Source organism: Vulpes vulpes, chromosome 3 (genome assembly GCF_048418805.1).
Source record: "Vulpes vulpes isolate BD-2025 chromosome 3, VulVul3, whole genome shotgun sequence".
Taxonomy (NCBI): domain Eukaryota; kingdom Metazoa; phylum Chordata; class Mammalia; order Carnivora; family Canidae; genus Vulpes; species Vulpes vulpes.
The window spans coordinates 33,528,859-33,546,764 of record NC_132782.1 but is presented as its reverse complement, the minus strand read 5'-3'; the positions used below and the strand labels follow the sequence as shown (position 1 = coordinate 33,546,764).

Below are 17,906 nucleotides of genomic sequence, written 5' to 3'. Positions count from 1 at the left end.
CTGTAGACAGAGTCACAACTGAGTTAACTTACAGGACACCCAGCTGGTGCCCTAGAGAACTGCTCGGTGTGGGGAAAAAAAATCACCACACATGCAGTGATCAGAAGTGTCAGAAGTATTATGTGTGTGAGTGAAGGAAAACACAGGAAGGTGTTTCCTGACGGTTCCCAATATTTCTCCTGCCCAATAAGCCTCTTATTGCACTCTCCTGTTTTATGCCAATCTGAACAATTTTCTCTCCTCAGGCATTATTTAAAGAACACATATTTCACTAAGACATTATCAGGGACACCTCACTTAAAAGTTAAAGAGAAATAATAAATTGTGTCTAAAGCTAATAGATCAAGAAAGACATAAACACATAATGTTAACCACCAAAAGACCAAAACACAGGTTTTTAAAAGCACTGTTGTCTCCTGAAAGTAGGGCTGGCAAAGAAGTCTCTCTCTCTCTCTCTCTCTCTCTTTTTTTTTTTTTCATTTTATAATATGCAGTCATTACTTCCTTAGTATTAAACAAAAAAAGGTATTGAATTTTCTGATTTTCTAGGTCACCCAGGGCCAGGAAATGAACTTCCTTTCTGTAGGTAACAAATTCTGCCTTTTGCACACTCCCACCACTGGGTGTATCTTTGATAAGTTAGTAAAATTTAATATAACTTTTAGGTAGAAATTCTTTAAGTATGGGATTTTACCAATAAGATTTAAATTTTGAATAATCACTACTATAAAATAAAGTTTAAAGCTGCTGGCTTTATACTGATAAAGGATGTTAAGTGTCCTTTTCAACTAAGGCTAAATATCTGGCCATGGAATTGTCATCCAGGAGCATGACTAAGAATCCTAGACAAAATTAAAGGGTAGCTCGTCATATTCACCCTTTCACTGATTGAGGCAAAGCCCACAAACAAAGGGGGAAAGAGAAAGAGCATAAGAATAAAAACTTTAATACAATTTTAAAGGAATTCATTTGTAAATTCTTTTACTTATTAGTCTTACTTTCATGTCACACTTTGAAATACCACACTCTTCATTCAATTTGATTACTGTTCGGTGAGTGCCTACCATAGGCCAGGCATTATTTCAGATGCTAAGGACAGAACAGGAAGGAAACTCCCTGAAGTTTATATATAATCCAGGGGGGGAGGACAGATAAACAGAGTGAGCACGTTATAATAAATAGGAACTGTCTTATGTCAATTTCTTAACTGCTATAAAACCAAGAGATCCCTATGTTTTAACACTAAAAACAGGATTTTTTTTTTTTATTTTTTTATTTTTTTAAAAAACAGGATTTTTTAAAAGAAAACCTTGGACTGCCAGGTCTTTAAATCTTCAAGGAATAGCTGGATTCACATATAATTAGGCCTTGCACGGATTTTATTTCTAGACAGGATATGGACATGGATACAGATATGGGCCACTGCCAGCAGAAAGGCCATGAATGCTGAGGTAGAGCGACGTGCAGAGAACAGCCATCCCAATAGTGTCTTTACTGCCACACGACAGGACGAAATTTAACCTGAACAGACAACAGCCACCCACCGCATTGTGACACGCTGCCGGCCTAGATCCTGGTCCAGTCAGCAGCACTGGCTACCAATTTTTCAAATTGTTTTAGTTTATACCTGACTTTGCTCCAAGACCAACCGCCACACTTGAGGGGCTGGGTCTGCAGAAGCCCCAGGATCAACCAGCATGCAGGAACATTCCAGACACTCTTCAGGCATATATGCTGATTCACTGGCCTACAGGTCAACCTCACTCATGTTCTTCAAGGTCATTTTATTGCAGGACTATAGCTGCCCTTTCTTTCCACTAAGTTTTGGTATTACGTACATTCTATTTCTGGGAGAAGAGAGTTTGAAGTATCTTCCTCTCCAACAGAAAGCCCTTAGGCTCCCTACACAAACTATGCGAAAACCATCATCCACCCCCTCCCCCAATGTCACATCAAGTGAATCTAGTTATATTCCAAATGAGTCTCCTCAACCTTTATTTAAATAACTAAGGGGATCATTTTTCTACTCCAACTCTAAATGCCACACATTAATTATAAAGACCCTCCTTCTTGAGTTCAGAATTGGTAACTTTAATTTCTATGCATCACTCCTTAACCTGTGATAGAACAGGTTTATTTGCAATAGTGCCTTCTTTAATTTAGCATGTTGTCGAATGCCCTTCCCTTTCCTTCTCCTCCTCTTGAAAGCCTACCCATGTTTTAAGACCCATCTCAACGCCTTCCTGCCGAAAGCCTTTCCTTACTGCTCCGACCCATCAGTGATGTCTCTCCTCTCTGAAAATCGCTGGTAATAATGCCAAACACAGTCCAGACAGATGAAACAATGTACTCCAGGTCATGCAACTAGTCAGTGGCCAAGGCTGGACTATAATCCAGAACTTCAAACTCCAAAGTTTTTGTTTCTCCAATCTCCTCGCTCTAAACATTATTTCCTTTACTAATCTGACCATATCCCCTCGCACTCCAGAATTTCCAATGGATTCTTCACACCTACATGGTTTATCTAAAAATCAACCCATCCTTCCAATCACAGGTGAAGTGCAATCTTCTCCACCCGTTTTTTTTTTTTGACAGTTCTAACTCATACTGATTTTCCTCTTTTCCAAATTCACTGTATTTTACTAAATAACACATACTGTTGCATCCTCTTACTCTGCATTACTCTGTACATGGTCTCTCATTTACTTCCCCAAACAACTTGAAAGGAAATGTATTACCCATATTTTACAAATGACTCTAAGATGTTAAGTAATTTCCTCACCTTTATACAATTACAATACAGCTGAGATTTAAAACTATGTCACCACTTCAAAGTCCACGTTGTGTTTTTTTTTTTTTTTAAGATTTTATTTATTGGAGAGAACGCACGAATGGGAGGAGGGATAGAGGGAGAGAAGAGGGGGAATTTCAAGGGCTAAGTGCTCAGAGCCTGATGTGGGGCTAGATCCAAGACCCTGAGATGGCGACCTAAGCAAAATAAAGAGTCAGCTGAGTAACCAACTCAGTCACCCAGGTGCCCCGGTCCATGCTCTTGGAATACAGCATACTGTACTTCTTTTTCTTCTTCTTCTTCTTCTTTTCCTTAATATACACACAATAGAAACTATGTAGAAATAATAGACAAGCAATTATTTTCCTGTAATTAGTATTCAGGCCTCACTCTTAATGCTTGGACCAGAATTATTTCAATTCTAACCTGTAGCTTTTTCTTGTTATGTGATTCCATACTTTGCATTCCTTTAAAAACAGAGTTAACATAATCTGACTCTGTTCCAACAAACAAATAAACTCAAACTAAGGAACATTCTTTAAAACTGTCGATGTAAAACTAATAAAACACAAAGAAAGGCTGAGGAACTAGGCCAAATTAAAGATTATTCAATGTGTGATCTTGGACTGGATCTTGGATTAGGGCAAAACAACTACTAACAAGATCAACAGGACAACTGGCAAAATTTGAAATATGGACTATACTAAATAATATATTGTACCAATGACATATCAATGTTAAATGTTCCCCAAATCTGATCGCTGCACTGTTATGTAAGAATATCCTTACTCTTAAGGGATACACACAAGTATTTAGAAGTAAATGATCATAATGTGTACAACTTATTCTGAAATGGCCTCAACCAAATTATGAGATAAATAAAAATGACATGATTAATAACATTATAAAGCAAATGTGCAAAAATATCAAAAATAGGTAATCTACGTGAAAGGTATGTGAGACTTCAAATTTACAGAAAAGGTGAAAAAAATATTTTGTATTTGAGAGGAATGGGTAGCCATATAGATCAGGGACTGGCAAACAATTTCTGTAAAGGGCCAAGAGGTAAGTATATTAAGCTTTGGGGGCCATACGGTCTCTGTCTCATCTACTCAATGCTGCCATTGTAGCACAAACACAGCCGACAGACAGTAATTTAACGAATGGGCTTGGTATGCTCCAAAACACTTTATTTACCAAAATCAAGCCTTAGTTTGCCAACCTTTGAGATAGATGAAAAAGACTGATGAGACTGACCATGAGCTGATAAAAATAAAACTCTGCTGAGAAATCTTTCTCTATGCCAATCTCTTTCTTCCCTTCTACAGCCTCTCTCCTCCCAGAAAAAAGTCCCATTTTGACTTCACACATTTTTGACTTCACACATCTCTCTTAACCATCATCCTTTACTTCCAAGCAATGTGCAATTTTTTTCAACCAGCTTAAACTCGTGTAGATTGCAGGCCACAGGCATTCACTTTCTCTTTAAATTCTTAACTCCCTGAGAGAGGGGTCTTATCTGGTGATAATATAAATTTGGTGGCCTAGGAGCATTATGCACCAACTTTCATCACTGGCTCTGAATTCAAGTCTCTGGCATTTGGCACAGGGGAAATGAACGAAATACCTACAACCCCACTGAGCCTATTTCTTGTGAGATGTCAGGAAGGCAAGTCTGTTTCTGGTAAAACTGCCATCACATCAGATTCACCTTTAGATTTTACAAGATTTTTTCAAAACTAAACAAGTGAAATCCATGGAAGGTGCAAGTAATGAAGAGTCCTAGATTACTGGAAACCTAGAATGAGACCGGGCTTGAAGGAATTAAAAAAACAACCTCAGCCCCAATCCTACAAATGAAGAAATGAGGGTAATCCCAATTAATCAATTCCAATTAATCAATGTAAATGAAGTCAAAATTGTGCAGTATGCTGGAAACTAAAGCAAGATTAATATAGTAAGTTGTATTCTATTAATAGAAGACATACTTAAATTATAATACATCTGTGTTGACGAATTTGCCAAAATTCTACTTCTGGGCACAAATGTCAAATTTATTCATTCCATAATACTGTGCCTACTAAGTGAAGTACATTCTATTAGGTGCTACAAGGTACAACATTTCAAATATCTCCTTCTCCTCTAAAATAAGACATATAAAGACATGGAAGTGCTATACAAGACTGATGGGCTGAACGCTGTAAGACTGGTGGTCACATATCCATCTTTTCAGGCTCATTCACAAATACCAAATAATTAGCACCAATAATATCTTCATCTTCCAAATTCAATAATATTTTTTAAGTTACAATATAGATCTTACCAGTTGAATATGGGGCACTCTTTTTTTTAAAACAAAATTAATTCCTTTCTAAATGTAAATAATAAAGCTATTAAACATCATAAGCAAAAGTTAGCCATAGAAAAATACCATATTATGCAGTATTTTCCCCCACATTCTATCCAGTACTGCATATACACATCTTATATCTACTGATTGAGAAGTTCTTTACTAACTTCTGACAGGGTCATGGAAAGAGACCTATTAACATTAGCAGTCTTTAGGTGGTACACTTAAAAACAGGCAAAGGAAAGTAATTTTTTTTTTTTTAAGGATTTTTATTTATTTGAGAGAGAGAGTACAAGCAGGGAGGAGGGGCAGGGAGAGAAACAGACTCCCCACTGAGAAGGGAACCTGAACCTGATGTGGGACTTAATTCCAGGACCCTGGGATCATGACCTGAGCAGAAGGTAGATGCTTAACGGACTGAGCCACCTAGGCATCCAAAAGAAAATCTTTATAGTATGCTTTAATTTTTTTAATGTATAGTAACTTCAGGGGAAATTCATATTCCAAACAGTATTTTTACATTATTAAGCATTAAAAAATACACACAAGGGGGGGTCCCTGGGTGGCGCAGTGGTTTAGCACCTGCCTTTGGCCCAGGGTGCGATCCTGGAGACCCGGGATCGAATCCCACATTGGGCTCCTGGTGCATGGAGCCTGCTTCTCCCTCTGCCTGTGTCTCTCTGCCTCTCTCTCTCTCTCTCTCTCTCTGTGACTATCATACATAAATAAATAAAAATTAAAAAAAAAAAGAAAAGAAAAACCCTTTAAAAAATACACACAATAACAAACATTTTAAAATTTTTAAGCCTTAAAAAGCCACAGTCACAGGAAGACATTATCATTTTAATCAAATTGTACCAACTGCTCATTAAGGCATACCTATACCAACATCACAGAAAGAAAAAAAGCTTTGGTTTGAAGCTAAGCATTCTCAACCAAGCTTCCAGGGTATGCTCAAAGTGAGATTTTGAAATAATCTTTAAAATAATGGGGTGCTTGGATGCTTCAGTCAGTAGAGTATGTGACTCTTAATCTTAGGGTTGTAAATTCAAGCCCCATGTTGGGGATAGAGCTCACTTTAAAAAAAAAAAAAAGAGAGAGAGAGAGAGAGAGAGAGAGAAAAGAAAAGATAAAAGAAAAAAAAAGGGAAGGTAAAACCTCTAAAACTGGGCAAACAAGATAAATGTTAAAAACATACAGCAGGGAAAAAAAAATACAATAGGCTAAGCTCGGAAGTTTTTCCTCTAAAGCTCATTCCAAAATCTCACTTCAAAGAAATAAAGGTATCTGATTTTTTCATGTTCCAAATTCTATTTTGAGCATATAGTGTGAATCTTATCACTAAAAGGTCCTTAAATTATTTTGTCTAAAGGCCAGGTATTTAAATTCATTTGCCTCAATCAGCTTATATAATGATCAGGTTTCTTTCAAACCATAAGATACAGGATTTAAATATACTTATCACAGAAGTATAGATACGCACTAGCACACTTCCTCCTTTTAACCGTATATACTCTTCAAAGAGATCATTTACAAAGAGCATAATTCCTTGAATCAGGAAGGATAACTTATAGATTTTTCTGAAAAGAAAATGATATCCCATTTATACTAACACAATTTACATTTCCTGCATTTATGCAAGCTTTCTTCATTCCATAATCTACAAATCACAACCATGCCTAAATTTAATGTTAGACGAATACCTTTTTTAGTTCTCATCCCCGCTCTCACTCTGCTACAGTGCCTCATCCCCACTGTTGTGTTTTCCAACAAGGTTAGAGATGTGCACACACACATACACAAAAACATACCCTAACTCATGTGATAAGACTCATTTTCAGAATAATGCAGGACAATGTTAGCTAATCAAAAATTAGGAGTATCATTTCATCATTTAATCCCTCAAGACAATAACCTATTTTCACTCACCCTCATTCTCCTACGTGACAGAAGTCTGGAAAAGGATGAACTCTGAAGGGAAAACCCTTCACAATTGAGAAAGGAAACTACAGTAGGAAAAAAAGAAAACCTTCCAACAAATTTTGTTCTATGCAGAAATCCTTTCTGTAATTTTAATGACAAAATGATCCATCATTTAGCCTCTGCTCGAGCTCCTCCAATGTTGAGAGCTTCTGTGTAACGGTGCTATTTTGCTAAATTATTACATAGCTCTAATTGTTTCAAGGTTCTTCTCTAGGATTCAAGTGTATTTACCTGAATTCCTACTCAGAGCTTCTGGAACTATATACCAAACAAGCCTAACTCTACTTTAAATGAAAATCTTTTCGCTACTGCAAGGACTTTCTCCTCGTCTCTCACTCCCAAGTGTTCTATTTCCCATTTTAAAAAATTTGTGACATAACAATTACAAAAACCTGCTCCAGTTTGTGTCCTTCTAAAAATATGACGCCTAAAACAGAACACACTGCTTTATTCACAGTTAGTAGTTAGTAAATTTATTCCCGTTTGGACAATGGGGTGGGAGTAGTCAGTAAAACTCAGAATCTCTTTAAGTGCAAAAAAGATCTAGCAAGTATAGATAAAAATTCACAAAAATCTGTCACTATAAGAAATGGGTGCTGGGACAACTGGATATCCAATTGGATATGCAGAAGAATACAACTAGAATCCTACTTCATACCATATAAAAAAATTAAATCAAAATGGATCAAATACCTAAGTGACTCTGAATTAAGCAATGGTTAGACAGGATACCTAAAGCACAAGCAACAAACTTTAAAACCTTTTCACTTCAAAGGACACCACCAAGAAAGTGAAAGCCCACAGAAGAAAATTTTTGCAAAACATAAGGGACTTGTGTCCATAATATATAAAGAAATAGTACAATTCAAGAAGAAGGCGGCAAACAACCTAATTTTAAAATAGGCCAAGTATCTGAATAGCTAGCTATTCCACCACAGACAATATACAAATGGCCAATAAACATATGAAAATACTTTCAACATCACTAGACATCAGGGAAATGCCAATCAAAATCACTAAGAAGGCTACCAAAACCAAGGACAGTAATGATGGTAGTTGAGGGGCACCTCGATGGCTCATGGTTAAGCATCTGACTCTTGACTTTATTTAGCTCAGGTCACAATCTCAGGGCTGTGGGATCCAGCCCCTGGATAGGCTTCGTGCTCAGTGTGGAGTCTGACTCTCCCTCTCCCTCTGCTCCTCCTCTCCCTCTCTAAAATAAATAAAATTTTAAAAATAATAATAATGGTGGTTGAGGATGTGGCCAAATTGGAACCCTCAAATACTACCGGTCAAAATGTAAAATACAGCTGTTTTGGAAAAGTCTGGCAATTTGTCAATTACTAGATTAAATCAATTATTAGATTTTAATTAGAAATAATGAATTATTACAATTTCAAAACAAATTACTATAAAACTAATTTTTCCTATATATCCAATGACCTCATTCTTATAATCTTTTTTTTTTTTTTTTTACGGATTTTATTTATTTATTCATGAGAGACACAGAGAGAGCGAGAGAGAGGCAGACACAGGCAGAGGGAGAAGCAGGCTCCATGCAGGGAACCTGACGTGGGACTTGATCCTGGATCTCCAGGATCACGCCCTGGGCTGAAGGCGGCGCTAAACCGCTGAGCCACCCGGGCTGCCCCCAATCTTATATTCTAGGTGACAATAAAACAGCAAGTATACTTGATGTGCCAAGGAGATGGCCTGGCAATTTTCTTTATAATTACCACTGACAATCAAAATAGCTCCCTAAATAAATTCCAGATTTTCAAATAAAAAAAATTACCCTTCAAACTAATAAAAAAAATTTATAATCAAATAAAATAAGTTGGAGAGCAAGGACTTTTAATCAAAGTTACCAAGTGGGTGATTAATCATTAACAGCTTCTAGAGAAGGATCACATATAAAAAGAAAGTAAACTCTATCAAATAAAGCTGATGTGTATTTTTTTCAAAAGGTAACAATGGACTATACGTGCCTGGTCCTCTCAAATCAAGGTAAGGCTTTTAAAGCAGATCACTGGGTCCTACCCCTATTCTTTCAGTGCCAACTGCTAGGACTGGGGTGGAACCAAGGATCTGTGTCTAACAGGTACAAGGAGATGTTGATGCTACCTGAGATCACACCTTGGGACCTACTATACTACACAATCCTGAAACATAAAGCAACATTGTTTTAAGAACAAAAACTGATGTTAATAATCCAACAATCAACTATCAAAAATCATTAACCAAAACAGGATATGTAATAAAATTAAGACACATCAGAGAAGCTTTCTTATCTTCAGGACTTAATCAGCATTGTCTGCTCCAATTGATAATGCTTCTGTTAACATGCCCATCAGCTATCTTTGAAGCCCTTGATGAGCTACAGTGCACCCATGAAGCCTGCTCTCATTCTCCTAGCTGGAAATAACTGCTTACTCCTTAGAGGAACTTAAGTCCTCCCTTAAGTTCAAAAGGAGTATCACCCAAAAGATGATTGTTAACTGTATCATTTGTTCAGCTCTGTGTATCCTGTATTCAAGACTTATCTTACCTATTAAAGTTTCATGGTAGCCAACAACCATTTTTATATCCCTTAGAGCTCTCAGCACAGGCTCTCCAAAAATACTGAATAAAAATGTGTTCAGTAAGTACTTAGAACCAGTAACTTTCATTTCATCCCCAAAGAAAATGAAGATGCAGAAACCAAGCTTTTATAGAGAAATGAAGTCAAAATCAAATCCTTTCTAAATAACTATACATAATGTTAAGTTATAATTATTTAACAATTTAGGTTCAGGTTTTTTAGGCATAAAAGCACTGGATTGGGAGGTTCAAAACCTAGCTCCAATAATAACTTAAAAGTCCTGAGTTGATTAACTTACTCTGCTCATAAAACACGTTCACAATCCAAAATTTGGCTACTTGTTTTAAACATTAATCTGCCACAGACAGATTACAATCAGTATGGGACCTGCTGCCCAAGTACAATTATTTCTGTAACATATTACTTCCATTAAAGTATCTGTTTCATGACAGGTATTAGACATGCTGCCACCTGACCCATATAAAAATGCTCAATTTGCACACAATTCCCACCAATTTCCTTGAAAACAAGGTGGTATTGCTATTACCACAGAATACAGCAAAGAATTCAGCAACACTGTAAAAAATGTCTTAAATTTTTCAGTACCATGAACTTTAATTCTTCTATATTTCTACACAACTCCATTATATTAGCTTTAATCTATCTGCACATCCTTTACACAGTATCTAGTATATAATAAATAGGTTCTGAAGAAATACACAAAATCATTGTTGTCCCTCATAACCTTCTAGAGTCCTCTTCATAAAGCTCATGAGACTATTAAGATACACATTTGGCAACTTAGGGAAGAAATGAGATCCAGAGCAGCTCCAAGAACTCAAGTCCTAAGTACATGAAGAACATACCCCTTTTTACAATTCTATTTAATCAATGATGGACTCCAAGGTCAGAACAGACAATAAAGAGATCATTTTCCGAGACTTACCAGTCAACTTAAGGAGCTAGAGGGTGGCTGTCTGTTTAAACATATACTGGCAGTCCTCATTTGGTATGCTAGTGTGGTCACAGAAATGATCGGATGAGATGAAACCAAGCAAAGTGACCTCAATCAGTGGGACCTGTTCTGTGACCTTTAAAATGATCAAAACAGGGGTGCCTGGGTGGCTCAGCTGGTCAAGCAGCTGCCTGTGGCTCACTCAGGTCATGATCTCGGGGTCCTGGGATGGAGCACTGAGTAGGGCTTTCTGCTCAGCGGGGAGCCTGCTTCTCCCTCTCCCTCTGCCCATCCCCCCTGGCTGGTGCTCTAGCTCACTGGCTCTCAAATGAATAAAAACTCTAAAAAGAAACAAAAACAAAAACAAAAACGTTAAAAACTGTTACATAAAAAAATAAAAATACAGTAAGACTATAAAATATGTTTTGACATTATATAAAATTATATATTATATAATTATATTATATAAAATTATATTTTAAAATTAGTATACTGTAATTTTTCAAATAAAGTGCTTTATCTCTTTGTAAATAACTTATCAAGTTGTTTGACCACATTTGTCTTTTCTCATGGTATGACTTCTAATACAGCACATCTTTCATATTTTATACACATTGAGGAATTGTCATACTCCTTTCTGAGTTGGGACCAGCTTCTAATATTTATTTTAGCCCTTGCATTTTTGAAGGTCATAAACGTCTCTGAGAGAGTCCCATTAGAGTGAAGTTTTTTTGCCAGCATCACTTCCTTTGGAACATCATCCTTTTCATCACAGCCACTTTCCTCATTTGCCTGTAGCTTTGTTAAGTTCCTCTGACTACGTATCTAGAGTCTCTTGAACAGTGACAATATTTTCTTCTTATACCCCATTTATATTGGACTCAAATTTCACTGTCAGCAATTATCATTTTTCATTTCTTCGTTACACTTGCATCTTCATGGACATTAAAGTGGATTTAACCAAAGTTATTGGATGATCAGAAAATAGTAGGTCTATTGAGGAAAACAATGGGAGAAAAAAATGTAATGGCCATCAAAAAATTATGTAATTTTTAAAAATCTTCATGCAGGAACCATCATATGCCAAGTCAAAAGTCGTGGCAAACTTTAGAAGACAGGTACAAATTCCACTGCCACATAATGGATTAACTTCCTTTACACAAGGAGACCCATGAGAAAATGATCACCCACCCATAGATACAGAAAATAGCTTACAGAAAATAAGAATTTTAAAGCCTGAAACATGAAAAGGTACTCATAAAAATTTAAAGCTTGAAACATGAAAAGATTTTCTCCTCATAAGAGAAGTGCAAATTAAGATCTCACTAGGAACTTCCGATAATAACTTTGATGAATCTTAAGATACGATGGTGAGCAAAGAAGCCATAAATAAGGACGTATGCTGTACGATTTCCAGGAAGCACGAGAATAATCTGTGCTCTAAGTCAGGATAATGGTCATCTCTCCGGGGGCTGGGGATGAAGTAATGACTGGGGCAGTGGTTACACGGGTCTGTTTAATCTGCAAAATTCATCAAGCTATATTTTGTGCCTCTGTATGTATTATAGCTATTATATGACAAGGAAAAGCAAATCTTTAAAAAGAAAGAAAGACAGCATTTTTCATCTGCCGGCTTGGTAAAGATAAAAGTGCCAAAAATCAAGCAAACAAACAAGTGCTACCCGCACCTGGTAGCATCACGCTGGACGCTGCTGCAAGGAGCGTCCCCACGGCCTCCGTGGACACAACGTGGCAGCAAAGTGTCAGAGCGGAGCCTTTGATCCTAAGACCCCACTGCGGGTATTTATTACTCAAAACATGCTTGCTGACATGCGGAGGATCTACACAGAGTAACTAACCTACAAAGTCACTCTTGCAGAATAAATGCAGTTCCGCCCATCAACAGAAGCCTCTTACAGCGAAGCATTATTCACTCTGGAAAGAGCAGGAGCAAACTCCTCGGGTCACCACGGTCACCGCGGCACACTGTTAGGCTGCAGGGAGAAGGGGGGAGTACAAATGTGCTCGCATGTAACAGCCTCATGTCTGGAAGGATACATAACAGAGGGGACAACAAGCTCCCAGGAGAAGAAGAACCAAGGGGTAAGGGGTAGATGTGAGAAGGGCTTTTCAGTGTATATACACTTTGGTAACATTTTAAACTTTGAGCCCTGTAAGATGTTCAAATGTGCAAAAGTATGAATCAAAAAATGGTTACCTGAATGGGAAGCAAAATTAGAGACCCATGACCAGAACCTAGATGCACAAAAATACTTCCCATCTCTCAGAGGAAGACAATCTAGAAATATTTTAAAAGGCTAAAATACGTGGGATTTAGATAGACTGTAAAAGGAGCTGATTTACTGAGGCTTATTGTGAGGTCAGTAGCACAGGAGCAACAGAAAACTATGTTTCAGAGAATATAAAACACAACTTATGCAGCCTATCAGGAGCATCCATTTCAAGATAACCATCTGACTACTTGACATGAATCCAGCAAAGGAGAAAAGAGAGTTCTAAATAGCTAAGTACAAAAGGAAACAGAGGAATAAGACAAAGCACCAGAAGTCATGGTTAACATGGACTCACCAAGCTATTAGGGGCAGAACCTGGACTTTTTTCTCAACTCTATTGCGACCGTACGTTGCAAAGTCATCTCCTAGCATTGACAGTAAGGGTCTTGCCACCGTGTTTCTGCTACAGGGTTAGAGGTGAGTTCTGCTTTGGGAGCTCTAATGACCTAGGCGCACAACTACCTGTTCCAAATGATTACTAAGAACAGCCCTGAGCGTGTAAAGCCCTGAGGCTTAACTTCTGAGCCTCACATTATATTTCTTTAAAATAAGGACATTACTGTCCCCCTCATGGTGTCCTCCTAAGGACCACATATAAGGTACATAAAAAACAACAACGTAGGGAAATCTGGGTGGCTCAGTGTGTAAGTATCTGACTCTTAATTTCAGCTCAGGTCATGATCTCAGGGTCACAAGACTGACCCCACATCAGGCTCCGCACTGGGCACGGAGCCCTCAGCCCCTGCACCCCCCAAAAGTGCATGCGCGCTCTCGCTCTCAAAAAACAAGAAAGACTTACAAATGTTTGCTGAATAAAAGGTACTCCTAAAAAGTAGCTATGACTGCCTTACCTCCTTATAAAAATATCTTAATTTTTTTATAGGAGACAGTTGAGAGAGAATTTTTTGTATATCCAAGCCTTTCCCAAAGACATATGGCAAAACAGAAAAAAAGGGAAACTACCTTAGTTGCCTAATCATAAAGACCCTTACAAGGGAGTCAAGGAAAGATAAAGGAGTATAAGAAGGGGAACATCACTGCATCCTGACCTCAACACTGCATAAAGTGCTTCGTCCTTTCAAGCCTAAAAGTTGAAAGAAAAAAAAAAAAAGACCCTAAATGGAAAAGATACTTTTGGTCATTCTGAATATCCACTGTTAAATCTTACACACATTAAAAAATTCACTGTTATCTTCCCACACAGACAAGATTCCTCCTCTGCTGGCATTTGCATTCTAATGGCAGAGAAAGAAACAAACACATAAGCAAAAAGCACTCTGGGAGTAAATTCCAACAGGCCTGCAACTGGCCTGAGTAAACTGCTGAAATAAAAGAGGCACCTCCACGACACGGATGCCTAGGAGATGCATAAAACGTGCCGATTAATAATGATGCCTTGAAACCCTGGGTCCAACGAGTTTTGGGCTGTCTGACCTGCTTGTCAGCACTACTCACAGTTAACAGGGAGTCAGGCGGTCTGCAACCGCTGAGACCCCAGAAGACTCTGCCAGAAGCCTAGGTGGCCGGCAGGGGAGACTCCACTGTGGGCTCCCTGGTTTCATGGTGTTTCTTGCACACATCAGGGATCCCAGTCTGAGAAAGACAGCCTGTCCAAGACGATCCTACAGGGGGAAGACAACCTGGAATCCACACTTAACCTCTCCAGGTCCACTGCTAAGAGGCAACCTTTGGTTGTGAGCGTGTAACCTTACTTCAAAGCACTTGCAGTACTGTCTCCTTTTTCAGCAATAAATTAGACCTATCAGCACTGTGTTTCGGGGTCCTGTGAGTCTCCACTAGCAACCAAACCATAACTCCCTGCCACTGTTTGTGGAACAAGTTAAAAAAAAAATGTAACTGCTATGGAGAAAATAAAACAGAATAATCTGACAGTGAAAAAATACACATGCAAGGGATTAGAAAAGCTAACCAGGAGAGGAGGAAGGGACATTATGAGCTGAGGTACAAATGAGAAGAATCCAAGCAAGTGCCAACCAAAGATAAGAGTATTCCAAGCAAGCACACGGGCTCTGAGGCATGAACTAGTTTGACTGGATCAAAAGATAAGTATGGCTAGAGAGAGGTAAGCAAGGGACAAAGAGCAGAAAATTAAATCCAAGAGGTACATGGGAAGATCAGAGAGGGCCTTAAAAATCTGGATCTCAACTAATTCAACAGCTTTCTTACCAGCCTTGCTGCCTCTATCTGCTCACAGAGCCATTTGTCCCAACTCCAACCTTTATGAAGCCTCTAAACGTTCTGAAACATAAATATGGTCATATAATTTCACAGCTTAAATGAATCTGAGATCCCCAGGATGGCACTATCCTTATTATCTCCCTCTTCTCCTATCACATAATTTCAAAATACATGCCATAAGCCCTGGTCACATACTGGTCCAAAGTTCTGCTCGCTTCTTAAACCAGACGTGTGTCCACTGACACACTCTACGCAGGATAATGATGAAGGACCAGACACACTCTTTTTGGAGTTGGAATAAAATGCGTACAGCCCCCCACAAACTCCACACCCAGTGAGTTGCACTATCCTGGGCGTCTGTCGGTTTGGTGCCGGGACCCAGCTCCCTTCTGGAGCAGGCCTCTAACTGGGCCTTAGAGGAGCCACACAGCTTCCACCACAGGCTGGGCTGGAACGTACAGCACAACGTCCTCTCCTCCCCTGGCCACAGGATGGAAACCTAGCTCAAGCTAGGCAAATCACACTCCCTCCTTCCCAGGTATCTGAATGTAAAGAGAAGAACCATAAAGGAAAATAATTTGAACTGATTACTAACCACTTCCAAGTCAGCTCACCGATTCCTATGTCCTAGATCTCTTGTTCATTTTTTCTTCGCTTCGGTAAGCCACCACGTCTCTCCTTTTTTTAGTTTCAGTATCTAGAGTCTACTGATGCTTACAACCAAAACTCCAGGAGTCAAGAAACCCACGAGTTCGACAGAGGTCAGCAGACACTCCAGCAGAAATCAAAGAGCAGACTCTGACCTGGTGAGAGAGGGAACGGAGTTATAATGACGAACACCGGCCTTGACTTGGAGACCTAGTCCTGCCACTACTGGAGGAAACACAAGAGAATTCTATTATATTCTAGAAGATGTGCCAATTATCCATGAAGTCAGAAAACGAAAACAATTCGTTATGATCAAAACGGTACTGCCCTTCTCTGAAACACCTATCTTTGCAGCTTTAAATCCTGTTTTTTTCTTATGTCCCTTATGTATCCTTAATGTAAAACTCCATTTAGCTAGAGGTAATTTGAGGGACCCTGTTCCTTGAAACTTTAAAAATAAAAGCATACCTGTACTTGCCCAACTCCAATTTCCTCCATTAGGTCACTATGCCTCTGAAGTACTCTACTAACATCCTTCTCACCAGTGAGGCAGTTATGTTTACGTGTCTCTTTATTGATAAAATGTTAACCTACCTCCCCGACGTTTGAATTCCAGTGCCTACAACATGGCAGGTGGCATATATAGTAAAAATAACGAAAATGATAAAAAAAAAAAATCTTCTGATTTTTAAATATCTACATTATCCCTACCATGGCTAGGCACTTTGCATTTATTTTTAAACTAAAATAATCGAACTAACTAGATAGTATTATTCCCATTTTACACTTGCAAAAACAGACTCCAAGAAGGAAATTACTCAAAACTATAAACTTAGATCTATCCAGGTCTCCTCAATCCAAATCCCTCCATTTTCCCATTATTCTAACAGATGAGGACCTAAATCGGGGGTTTTCAAACCATAGGTCACAACCTATTAGTGGATCATAAATAAAGTTAGCAGAGCATACCCTTTGTGCTAATGAAATAGATAAAATCAGTATACCACATGAAAGGCAAATACTGTTCCATGAAACTCTCATTTCAGTGTCACACACACGCACGTACAAGGCAGCAATGTAGGTGCATGTCTAACTGTGGACCAGAGACCAAAAAAGTCTGAGAGCCACACACATAAGCACTGTCTCTATTACACTTGTATGCACTCACCTACCTTCTTGATTTTTCATCAAAGGCCTAAAGTTTAAAAGCATTTAGGCAGTAAAACCCTTCACCTAATATCCTCAAGACGTTACAAAAACAAAACAAAAAAACCATCAAGGTTTACAAGACGGTAAGTGAAAAGGTATCTGGGACATAGGTACCATGTTTCTTCCCCTCTGGCAAAGTTTATGCTAAAAACTGAACTACGCATCCATATAAGATGATAAGAACAAAATTGAGTTAGCTGTTCTCTCCCTCTCTTCCCCCAGGCTTTTACTAAATCATTTTCAAAAATGTTTCTCTGCTTTGCTGTTTCACTACAGGTAACAACCCAATTTTATCAGTTTTCTGACCATTTTCATGAGTGATTGAATAAACATTATGCAATATATGTTGTCTCTTTAAAAAAGATGGCTTCAGTCACACATACAACCTTATATTTATATATAAAAAAAAAAAAACAAACAAACGAAAGCCAACATTCAGAAGGCGATGACCAGCGATGTCGCTGTGGCTGAGCGGGCCTTCTTCCACACGGAGCCCTAGGCCCAGCCCGGGAAACAGCAGTGAGCTGTGAGCATGGGCTGGACAGTAAAATGTTCTTGGTTACTGGGGGGGAGGGGGGGAAGACGAGTTAATGTTCCTGCTAAGGCACAAAAAAAGAAGGATGTATTTGAGTTTTTACCCACCTTTTAAAATCACTCACAAATTAGTCATTTATAGCTCAAGGTAGCAGACTAAATAAATTTCTCTCTCTCTCCTCCTTCCCAAGGTCCCCATGAAATGGCAGGAAAAAGGCCGAAATTAAAATGAAAGGATAGCACCGTGGCAAAACAAGAAAACATGTCGCTGAACAATCATAAGTTTTTAAGAAATCTAGGCAGATAGAACGTAGGACAGACTGGATTAACAGAGGGGAAAAAGAAGAGGAAATCCCATACAG

At 38.5% G+C, this 17,906-nt stretch overlaps 1 protein-coding gene across 17 annotated transcripts in view; it reads right to left on the bottom strand.

Moving 5' to 3' along the window:
* Positions 1-17,906, bottom strand: part of TBL1XR1 (TBL1X/Y related 1) — a 166,829-nt gene that overhangs the window by 101,336 nt on the left and 47,587 nt on the right. For 6 of the 17 annotated variants that reach the window (XM_072752163.1, XM_072752171.1, XM_072752162.1 and 3 more), the window contains one exon: positions 15,749-15,956. The exons of 10 other annotated variants lie outside the window; for them this stretch is intronic. The gene's annotated coding sequence lies outside the window, so the exon portion shown is untranslated. Of the gene's footprint in view, positions 1-15,748; positions 15,957-17,906 lie in introns of those variants that run through there. One more of the 17 variants, XM_072752169.1, reaches the window with a different exon arrangement.